General features: G+C 51.6%; 1 protein-coding gene across 1 annotated transcript in view; it reads right to left on the bottom strand.

The window, feature by feature from the left end:
* The window catches only part of LOC119856512 (zinc finger protein 420-like), a 69,418-nt gene extending 62,673 nt beyond the window's left edge, over positions 1-6,745 (bottom strand). Inside the window, exon 1 of the mRNA XM_038404088.2 lies at positions 6,658-6,745. The gene's annotated coding sequence lies outside the window, so the exon portion shown is untranslated. The remainder of the gene's footprint in view (positions 1-6,657) is intronic.
* Between the last annotated feature and the right edge of the window lie 4,631 nt (positions 6,746-11,376).

The raw sequence follows: 11,376 nt of genomic DNA, 5'->3' as shown, positions 1-11,376 counted from the left end.
GGGGCACGGCACAGACACATGGGTGCTGGGGGCACGGCACAGACACACACACACACACAGGTCCTGGGGGTACCGCACAGACACACACACACACACACACACACACTGGTCCTGGGGGCACGGCACAGACACACACACACACACTGGTCCTGGGGGCACGGCACAGACACATGGTCTGGGGGCACGGCACAGACACGACACACACACACACACACACACACACACTGGTCCTGGGGGCACGGCACAGACACACACACACACACACACGGGTCCTGGGGGCACGGCACAGACACACACACACACACACTGGTCTGGGGGCACGGCACAGACACACACACACACACACACTGGTCCTGGGGGCACGGCACAGACACACCACACACACTGGTCCTGGGGGCACGGCACAGACACACACACACACACACACACGGTCCTGGGGCACGGCACAGACACACACACACACACACACACGGGTCCTGGGGGCACGGCACAGACACACACACACACACACACACACTGGTCCTGGGGGGCACGGCACAGACACACACACATACACACTGGTCCTGGGGGCACGGCACAGACACACACACACACACATGGTCCTGGGGGCACGGCACAGACACACACACACACACGGGTCCTGGGGGCACGGCACAGACACACACACACACACGGGTCCTGGGGGCACGGCACAGACACACACAAACACATTGTGGTCCTGGGGGCACGGCACAGACACACACACACACACACTGGTCCTGGGGGCACGGCCAGACACACACACACACACGGGTCCTGGGGGCACGGCCCAGACACACACACACACACACACGGGTCCGGGGGCACGGCCCAGACACACACACACGGGTCCGGGGGCACGGCCCAGACACACACACACACACACGGGTCCTGGGGGCATGGCACAGACACACACACACACACACACACACGGGTCCTGGGGGCACGGCCCAGACACACACACACACACTCGGGTCCGGGGGCACGGCACAGACACACACACACACACACGGGTCCTGGGGGCATGGCACAGACACACACACACACACACACACGGGTCCTGGGGGCACGGCCCAGACACACACACACACGGGTCCGGGGGCACGGCACAGACACACACACACACAGGGTCCTGGGGGCACGGCACAGACACACACACACACGGGTCCGGGGGCACGGCACAGACACACACACACGCGGGTCCGGGGGCACGGCCCAGACACACACACACGGGTCCTGGGGGCATGGCACAGACACACACACACACACACACACACACGGGTCCTGGGGGCACGGCACAGACACACACACACACGGGTCCGGGGGCACGGCCCAGACACACACACACACGGGTCCGGGGGGCACGGCCCAGACACACACACACACGGGTCCTGGGGGCATGGCACAGACACACACACACACACACACACACGGGTCCTGGGGCATGGCACAGACACACACACACACACACACACGGGTCCTGGGGGCACGGCACAGACACACACACACACACACTGGTCCTGGGGGCACGGCACAGACACACACACACACACACACACGGGTCCGGGGGCACGGCACAGACACACACACACACACACGGGTCCTGGGGGCACGGCACAGACACACACACACACACACACACGGGTCCTGGGGGCACGGCCAGACACACACACACACACACACACACGGGTCCTGGGGGCACGGCCCAGACACACACACACACACGGGTCCTGGGGGCACGGCCCAGACACACACACACACGGGTCCTGGGGGTACGGCACAGACACACACACACGGGTCCGGGGGCACGGCCCAGACACACACACACACACACGGGTCCTGGGGGCACGGCCAGACACACACACACACACACACACACGGGTCCTGGGGGCACGGCACAGACACACACACACACACACACACACGGGTCCTGGGGGCACGGCACAGACACACACACACACACACACACACGGGTCCGGGGGCACGGCACAGACACACACACACACGGGTCCGGGGGCACGGCCCAGACACACACACACACACACGGGTCCGGGGGCACGGCACAGACACACACACACACGGGTCCGGGGGCACGGCCCAGACACACACACACACACACGGGTCCGGGGGCACGGCCCAGACACACACACACACACACACACACAGGTCCTGGGGGCACGGCCCAGACACACACACACGGGTCCGGGGGCACGGCCCAGACACACACACACACGGGTCCGGGGGCACGGCCCATACACACACACACACACACGGGTCCTGGGGGCATGGCACAGACACACACACACACACACACGGGTCCTGGGGGCACGGCACAGACACACACACACACACACACACGGGTCCGGGGGCACGGCACAGACACACACACACACACACGGGTCCTGGGGGCACGGCACAGACACACACACACACACACACACGGGTCCGGGGGCACGGCACAGACACACACACACACACGGGTCCTGGGGTCATGGCACAGACACACACACACACACACACGGGTCCTGGGGGCACGGCCCAGACACACACACACACACACACACGGGTCCTGGGGGCACGGCACAGACACACACACACACACACGGGTCCTGGGGGCACGGCCAGACACACACACACACACGGGTCCTGGGGGTACGGCACAGACACACACACACGGGTCCGGGGGCACGGCCCAGACACACACACACACACACGGGTCCTGGGGGCATGGCACAGACACACACACACACACACGGGTCCTGGGGGCACGGCACAGACACACACACACACACACGGGTCCGGGGGCACGGCACAGACACACACACACACGGGTCCGGGGGCACGGCCCAGACACACACACACACACGGTTCCGGGGGCACGGCCCAGACACACACACACACGGGTCCGGGGGCACGGCCCAGACACACACACACACACACGGGTCCGGGGGCACGGCCCAGACACACACACAGACACACACACACGGGTCCTGGGGGCACGGCCCAGACACACACACGGGTCCGGGGGGCACGGCCCAGACACACACACACACACGGGTCCTGGGGGCACGGCCCAGACACACACACACGGGTCCGGGGGGCACGGCCCAGACACACACACACACACACGGGTCCTGGGGGCACGGCCCAGACACACACACACGGGTCCGGGGGGCACGGCCCAGACACACACACACACACACGGGTCCGGGGCACGGCCCCAGACACACACACACGGGTCCGGGGGCACGGCCCAGACACACGCGGGTCCGGGGGCAAATCACTCTCTCTCACACACGGAGGTTTACAGGGGCAAATCTCTCTCGCGCACACACACACCCTGGTGGGGGGCTGACGGGTCCTGTCCCCGCCGCACGCCCCGGCCCGGCCCCGGGCAGCGCGACAGGCTCCAGCAGGCCGCAGGGCCAAGCCAGCCCCCGGCCCCTTTGTCCATCTGCGCCTGCCCCGCCGCCGCCCTCGTTTAGCCCCGCGGCCTCCCCGCCGCGCACCCAAGCCCGGGGCGTTCGCCACCCCGCCGCGGAGCCTGGCCCGGGGCAAGACCCTGGAGAGACGGGAAGAGCGGGGCTGGCCTGGCCTAGCCCCCCACCCAGGCCGATCCCTTGGTGCACCGAGTCCGGGTGCGGGGGGGTCTCCGCAGCTTCCCCGCTACAGCCCTGCACCCTGATCCCGCTGCACATGGGGCCCCCCCGCGCTCAAATCGGGGTGTCCCAGTCCTCCTGCCTCCCCCTGCACATGGGCCCCTCCCCGGTGCCCTGAATCCGGGCGCTGAGGTCGTGGCATCTCTCCCCCCAGCGCCCCGCCCCGCCCCGCTCCCCTCCTTCCCTGGGGCCCTGAACCTGGGCGCTGAGCGCGCGGGACTCACCTGCTCCATTCCCCCCCCTCCCGGTGCCCAGCGCCAGGGCCCACCACAGCCTGCGAGGGGTTAAAAATCCACAGACAATGCTGGGACTGGGAGGAAGGGGGTGGGGGGGGGAGAGGAAGAGGCTCCTCCCCCCCGCTCATGCCATTGGCAGATCTGCCGTCCCCATCAGGAGCAGGCAGAGCGATTGAGTTGCCTGCGTAGCGTGTGTCTGCTCCAACGCCCCCCTTACCCAGGCTTCTTGCCGTGCCCCCCCCCCCCATTTCTGGGAGATCAGTGAGTTCCCAGCGCCCACGTGAGACGCTGCCCCCTCCCTTTCAGTAACTGGGGACACCCATGTCCAGCTCTGCCACTGACCTGCTTTGTGACCTTGGACATGTCACTTCCCCTCTTTGTGCCTCTGTTTCCCCTCCCACTCCTTTGTCTGTCTGGGCTATGAACAGCGTAAACTCTTAAGGGCAGGGATTGTCTCGCACCATGGGGCCTAGAGCCTCTAGGCACTTCCGCAATACAAACAACCGATGCCTTCTGCACAGTCCCCAGGCTCAGTCACGCCAGTGGCTTCTCTACAGCTTTTCAGGCCGTTTGTTAGCACTTGCTGTCTGGCTGAATTTAACTAACGCCTGCCAAAACAAAGCAAACCTAGAGTTAATTAGATTGAGCTCCACAATTCTATGCATCATTTGCACCTTTAAAGTGTAGTCTAAGCAAAGCCACAAACTCTCTATGTCCCGCCTCCAATCCACTGCTCTGAGCTACAGGTGCAGAGTTAGTCTACTCCAAAATATTCTCTTGTGTCTGGTCATTAACCGAGGTAGTGATCTGTCTATTTTTTGTTTCTAGATGCATGTGTAATGGTTAACCACTAGCCCAGGACTTAGAGATACCTAGGTTCAAATCTCTACTGTATTACAGACTCCCTGCAAGACCTTGTGCAAGTCACTTAGACCAAGTCTGTGATAGAAATTGTTTGCTGACATAGCTGTAATAGCAGACCCTCATACTATAGACCCTATTTTCTGACAAATAAATGCTTTTGCTGGCATAGTTTATATTGGTTCCCCGAATGAAATAAGCTTAATTGACAAAAGCATTTTTATGCCAATATAACTGTCTAGACTAGAGCTTTTGCTTGTATAGAAGTGTTGTTTTTTAAATTGCACCCCGAACTGGTGTTACTATGCCAGCAAAAGTTTCTACTATATACTTGCCCTCAGTTTCTCTGTGCCTCAATTCTCCATCTGTAAAAGTAGGAATATCTCCTTATCTCAAAAGAGTGTTGTGAAGATAAACACATTAAAGATTTACTTAGTTACTATGGTGATGGCGGACCCTGTAAGGTATCTAAGGTAGACAGACATGAAAACTACGTTCTTAAGATTGCAAAGTCAGATACACAAAAATTAGGAAATGCCAGAGTTAAGGTTACCTGAACTTTAACTCTGCCCCTTTGTGCACGTGCATTAAAGTGCAATCTCTCCAAGGTGCTCCCAGCATTTATACTTCTTGTGACATGGACTGCCACTTACATCTGTCTGTACAGCACCTAGTGCAAATGCAACAAATAGATAATAATTGTAATGGGGCCCAATGTGATTGAGACATTTAGGAATTACCACAATATAAATGTTAATAAAACCAACAGCAATAGTTGAATTTTTTCAAGCAAAAAACATTTTTGTTAGAAACTGCCTTTAGAAATATAAATATTTTGTGAAAAATTGACAGTCAAAAATGTTCTTTTGGTGCAAAACTACTCTTTCCTTTTAATTTTTATTTTAAAAATTCTTTAAAATTATTTCAACATTTATATCAAAACACTGATTTTGTTTTCCAAAAACTAGGAATTTGGTAAACAAAAAATTTCAGTTCTATTTTTGATTTAAAAAAAATAAATTGTAAAGAATTCATAATAAATTGCAAAAAATAAAAATTAAAATTAGATCAGTTTCAAATACTTTGAAATAAAAAATTGACATCTTTCCTTAAAATGGATTTTTTTCAGTCCTAGTTGTTAATCAACATTAATATTCATTATATTAATAATATATTAATTGCATCATATACTTTTTTCCCCAATTGGGGCAGAGTCAAGGTTGCACAGACAACCTTAATTCTGATATTTCTTAATTTTTGAATGCTTGACTTTGTAACTTTAAGAAAATCCATTTAATACAGTTTTGCAGTATAGCTGGGGGAATATAGTTTCCTAGACTTTTTTAGAACAATGACACAAAACTACCAAGAAATTCCAACATGTGGAGTTGTAATGACCTGAACATCTCCAGTGGAATTTGAATCCAGGCTTTGAAATAAATATCTAAGTGTCAGCTGAATGTTATTTACTTTGATGTGTGTAGTCCTGATAGTGATCTGCTGGTTTCTTTTCCTTGTCTAAGGTAAACAGGACTCCTGGGTTCTATTTGTGGCTCAAGGAGGGGAGTAGAATCTAGTGGGTGAGAGCAGAGGGGTAGGGTGCAAGTCGGATGCCTGAGCTCCCAGCTCCCCTCTCTGTGCCTCAGTTTCCCCTTCTATAGAACAGGGACAATGATACTCCTTGTTAAGTGCTCTGAGGCCCACAGATGGGAACTGCTGCCTGCAGATTATTACATTTGTGTTTACCACAGATCTCAGTAACTGCTGAATATGCTGAGTAAGAAAAACAAGGCAGCTTTGAGCCTATCACTTTATGAATCCTTTTGAGCAGGTGTTCCAGCATAGTGCATATGGGGAAGGATACCTCCAGGGTTTGTACTAACCTTGCTTTCCCTGCAGAGGAGGTGAAGATGCAGCTGTAGAAAGCCCAGCCTTCATCCTCGGAGTCTGTCTTGGGGTTTGTTAATGTCCTTGCTGTTACAGATTGTCCCAGTTGTTATGCAGACAGATCGGGTGTGTTGGGGGCAGTGACCAAAACATCAGACAGGTGGGATTTCCAAGGAGGGGCATCTTTGTGTATTCCCAACGATTAACATTTATTTTTTTCCCAATGTATTAACATTGTTTTCCTTGTCCCTCTCTGACAGCTGGGACTCTACGCACCACACCAGCTTTTTCCAAACCAACCCGCTGACAAATATCACCCAAAGTGAAAGGCCAGGCACTGAACGGGATATAGGAGACCTGAGTTCTGTTCTTGGCTTTACCACTGAACTGCTATATAACCTTGGGCAAGTCCCCTCTGTGGCCCACTCTTTGTTTATTCAGACAGTGAGCGCTTTTGAGCTGGGACTGTATCTCACTTTATGTCTATGCAGCAAGGGGGCCCAAATCTCAGTCACCGTGTGTCAATGCAGCACCAGGAACAATGAAGCCTTAATCTCGGCCACGGTGTGTCTTGGCAGCAACAGAGTCAACGTATCATTTGTTGTGTGCTTTGCAGCCCCTGGTTGTTGTGTGCCTGTGCACTGCCCAGCATGACCAGGCCCTGATCTCTGTCACCATGCAAAGTGCTCAGATACTACAGGGATGGGTGCCATATGTCTCTCAGATAGATGTTTCTGTGCAGGACCTCACATGACAGGGTCCCAATCTCCATCAGACCTTTCAAGCACTACTGTACTATAAATAATAGCAATCATAAATTAAGTCTGCCACCAGTCAAACTCCCGCAACCTATTCAGCTGTAGAAGCCTGAAAACAAAAGCTTTGAAAATCCCATAACAATCCCACTGGTGCACTGGGCTGGAGTCTCAACCAGCCGGGATCGTATCCAAGCTCGTAGTCCGCTTAAACTATCTGGCAGAATGACCAGAATGAGATTCAGGGCAGGTGAATGCCTGGAATGTGTTAAGGGGTGGATGGACAGGCAGAGGGGTGAGATGTATGGGGAGAGACAGTTAGATAGATAGGTGCATATGGTGATAAAAAGATAGAGGGTCAGTACGGGGATGAACAGGTAGAAGAGTAGGGCTAAGGAAAGACAGACAGTGTAGTGTTTATGGGGATGGGTGGAGAGGCTTGTTATGTTGTTATGGAATGGATGGATGGACAGAAAAAGGGGAGTGATCTGTGGAGAGAGAGAGAGAGAGAGAGAGAGAGAGAAAGAGAGTGGGAGAACATATGATTAGATAGATAGATTAGATAAAGCATGTCTGGGGTTGGATAGAAGAACAATGCTAAGGTGAGACACAGAGTAGTGTTTTTGGAGATGGGTAACCTGTTTTCTTCTCTATCCAGGAGAACAATGCAGTAGTCCCATCATCTCTGCATTGCAGTACTGTTGTTAAGTTGCGGCAGTGGGGCCATTCCCATCTCACATGTACTGGGAACCCCCAGCTGCATCACAACCCCTTGTTATAGCAAACTCTGCCTCTTGTCCCCAACTAAGCTGGCGCTGTGCGCTTTCTGCAAGCCTCTGGCCTCTCCTTCTTGCTGCACCGCTGGTGAGAAATGAGTAGCCCCCTGCTGCGGAAGGCCTCCCCACATCCCGCACACCGGTAGACCCTCTCGGCCGCATGGAGCCTCTGGTGCCTTGTCAGGTTGGAGTTACGCCCAAAGCTCTTGCCACACTGGTGGCAGCGATGGGGTTTCTCGCCAGTGTGGATCTGCTGGTGTCTTGTTAGGGTGGAGCTCTGGCTAAAGCTCTTTCCGCACTCACTGCACGTGAAGGGGCGTTCACCACGGTGAATCACCTGGTGGATCAGGAGGTGGGAGTTCCGGACAAAGCTTTTCCCGCACTCAATGCAGTGGTGGGGCCGGTCCCCCCGGTGGATCCGCTTGTGTCTCAGCAGGTCAGAGCTGCGGCAAAAGGTTTTCCCACACTCAGGACATTTGAAAGGCCTGGGCTGGGGTTCGGTCTTCCCCAAGTCTGGTAGGGGAGAGGCTGGTTCCACCTGCCTTTTCCCAATGGGGCTCCCATGTTGCCTCCCCACCCTGCGCTGAGTCCGTGATGCCTTCCCTTTGTATCTTCCCAGGGACACCCTGCGTGGCCCTGCCATCTCTGTCTCCTCCTGCTGGGGACTTGCGCTTGGCACCTCCAGCTGGGGACTTGCACTCAGCACCACGTCACCTGATGGAATAAAGAGGAGAGAGAATCCAGAGGTAAGTGAGGGGCGGGGGGGAAGATGTGTTGCCAGCTTTCATATTTGCTCTCAAAGCACCCAGTTCCTGGAGTCATGTGATTATTGGAAAATCATTTTTTTTAAGTGAGTCAATTTCTAGCCCTACTGTTTGAGGAGAAAAGCTGGAAAATTTTAACCCCTAATGGCTCAAAATCCAGAAGGTAAATAAATAGAACCCAGAATGTACTAGTATTTTTAAAAAATCATGTTTTTTAAGCATTTTGGGGTTCGTGATATTTGTAAAGGGAACTGCAACTGTTAACAGATTTGAAATCTAGAGCCAAACTCACTCCCCACTGCACACATACTGAACCCTTTTCAAAGAGAAGGGAGCAATTCAGCTATTCCAAAACTCAGTGGGGATTGGGTGACTGACTCCTTCAGGGTCCATCATTAGTCAGTATTTTCATAAATGACTTGGATAATAGAGGAGAGAGTATGCTCATAAAATCTGCAGATGACACCAAGCGGGGAGGGGTTGTAAGCACTTTGGTGAACAGGCTTAGAATTCAAAACGACCGTAATAAATTGGAGAATTGGTCTGAATTCAACAAGATGAAATTCATTAAAGGTAAGTACAAAGTACTTCACTAAGGAAAGAAAGATCTACACACAACTACAAAATGGAGAATAACTAGCTAGGTAGTAGCACTGCTGAAATGGATCTGGGGTTATAGTGGATCACAAATAGAATATAAGTCAACAATGCTATGCAGTTGCCAAAAAAAACACTAGTATCATTCTGGGGTGCATTAACAGGAGTGTTATATGTAAGACACAGAAGGTAATTGTCCTGCTCTGCTCAGCACTGGGGAGGCCTCAGCTGAATCCTGTGTCCAATTCTGGGCTCCACATTTTAGGAATGATGTGGACAAATTAAAAAGAGTCCAAAGAAGAGCAACAAACATGACAAAAGAGTTAGAGAACGTTGACCTATGAGGAAAGGTTAAAAAACTGGTCATGTTTAGTTTTGAAAAAGCAGAGGGGAACCTGATAAAGTCCTTATCATATTTGAAGACTGTTATAAAGAGAACGGTGATCAATTCTTGTCCTACCTTTAGTGAACATGGAGAACAAGTAATGGGCTTAATCTGCATGAAGGAAGATTTAGGTTAGATATTTGGAAACTTTTAACTATAAAAGTAGTTACATTCTGGAATAAGTTTCTGAGGGAGGTTGTGGAATCCCCGTCATTGGAGGTTTAAAAGAACAAGTCGGACAAACACCTGTAAGGGATAGTCTAGGTTTATTTGGTTCTGCCTCAGCACAAGAGACTGGACTTGATGATTCTCAAGGTCCCTTCCATCCCTACATTTCTATGATTCTATGAGTTTAAGGGTTTGTTCTGAGAATTAAAAAGGAATTTATTTGTAGATTTTAAGGCCACTATGTGAATACATTCACCTACAGGTCAAAACCCAGAAGTGTTATCGTTATAATAGGACAGTGCCATCCTAATGTATCTGAAGAAGCAAGGAGGTATTACCCATTCCTAACGCTCAGCGCATGTGAATCTCCCAAATAACTTATATCCCAGACATTGCAAGGTATTTACGTGCCAGATATGGTAAACATTCATATGCCCCTTCATGCTTTGGCCATCATTCCAGAGGACATGCTTCCATGTTGGTGACGCTTGTTAAAAAATAATGCATTAATTAGATTTGTGACTGAATTCCTTGTGGAAAATTGTATGTCTTCTGCTCTGTGTTTTACCTGCATTCTGCCATATATTTCATGTTATAGTAGTCTCAGATGATGACCCAGCATATTGTTTGTTTTAAGAACACTTTCACTGCAGATTTGACGAAACACCAAGAAGGTACCAATGTGAGATTTCTAAAGATAGCTACAGCTCTTGACCCAAGGTTTAAGAATCTGAAGAGCCTTCTAAAATATGAGAGGGACGGGGTTTAGAGCATGCTTTCAGAAGTCTTAAAAGAGCAACACACCGATGCGGAAACTACAGAACCTGAACCACCAAAAAAGAAAATCAACCTTCTGATGGTAGCATCTGACTCAGATAATGAAAATGAACATGTGTTGTTCTGCACTGCTTTGGATCGTTATCGAGAAGAACCCATCATCAGCATGGATGCATGTCCTCTGGAATGGTGGTTGAAACATGAAGGGACGTATGAATCTTTAGCGCATCTGGCACATAAATATCTTGCAACCCTGGCTACAACAGTGCCATATGAATGTCTGTTCTCACTTTCAGGTGACACAGTAAATAAGAAGCGAGTAGCATTATTTCCCGTAAATATAAACAAACTTGTCTAAATGATTTGCTGAACAAGAAGTAGAACTGAATGAACTTGCAGGCTCTAAAGTTTTACATTGTTTTGTTTTTGAGTGCAGTTATATAACAAAAAAATTTCTACATTTGTAAGTTGCACTTTCACGATAAAGAGATTG

This window comes from Dermochelys coriacea, chromosome 6 (genome assembly GCF_009764565.3).
Source record: "Dermochelys coriacea isolate rDerCor1 chromosome 6, rDerCor1.pri.v4, whole genome shotgun sequence".
NCBI classification, from domain to species: Eukaryota; Metazoa; Chordata; order Testudines; family Dermochelyidae; genus Dermochelys; species Dermochelys coriacea.
The sequence above is the reverse complement of the archived record's forward strand: the minus strand, read 5'-3'. Positions and strand labels throughout refer to the sequence as shown.